The following is a 480-nucleotide window of genomic DNA, read 5'->3' as shown; positions in this document are numbered from 1 at the left end:
AAAAAAAAAAAAGAGGGAGCCTAGATCCAGCGGGTTCAGAGGAAGGTAGAATTTCCACTGAGTTGTATCCAATCTGTCTGGGTGGGGCTGATGAAAGGAGATGGGGTAGGACTCTTGTAGTACAATAGTGAATAATAGTTATCAGGATTGTGAGGGTTGGAAATGTAAAGGTAGATGTTTTATAGCAAAAGGAGGGCAGTGACTGACTTTACAGACCAGGAGCAGAGGTCCCTGGGACCATCAAGGGAGAAGAGCGGAGTGTGGGACCCTACCCAGAGAGACAGTGATGCCAGAGATGGAGGCAGAGATGATGACGTGGAGAGATGGAGCAGCTGGGAACTCTAGACCCAGAGAGGGAGCAGGGCTGTGTGTTGATGACTGTGGGGCAGGCTTGCAGGGTATACCCTTTGGTTGGTTGATGATGCATAGAGGGGACTGTAACCATGACAATGAAACGATATATGATAGGATGAATGTAAA

The sequence above is a fragment of the Chrysochloris asiatica genome, unplaced genomic scaffold, assembly GCF_000296735.1.
Source record: "Chrysochloris asiatica unplaced genomic scaffold, ChrAsi1.0 scaffold00005, whole genome shotgun sequence".
Classification (NCBI taxonomy): Eukaryota; Metazoa; Chordata; class Mammalia; order Afrosoricida; family Chrysochloridae; genus Chrysochloris; species Chrysochloris asiatica.
The sequence above is the reverse complement of the archived record's forward strand: the minus strand, read 5'-3'. Positions refer to the sequence as shown.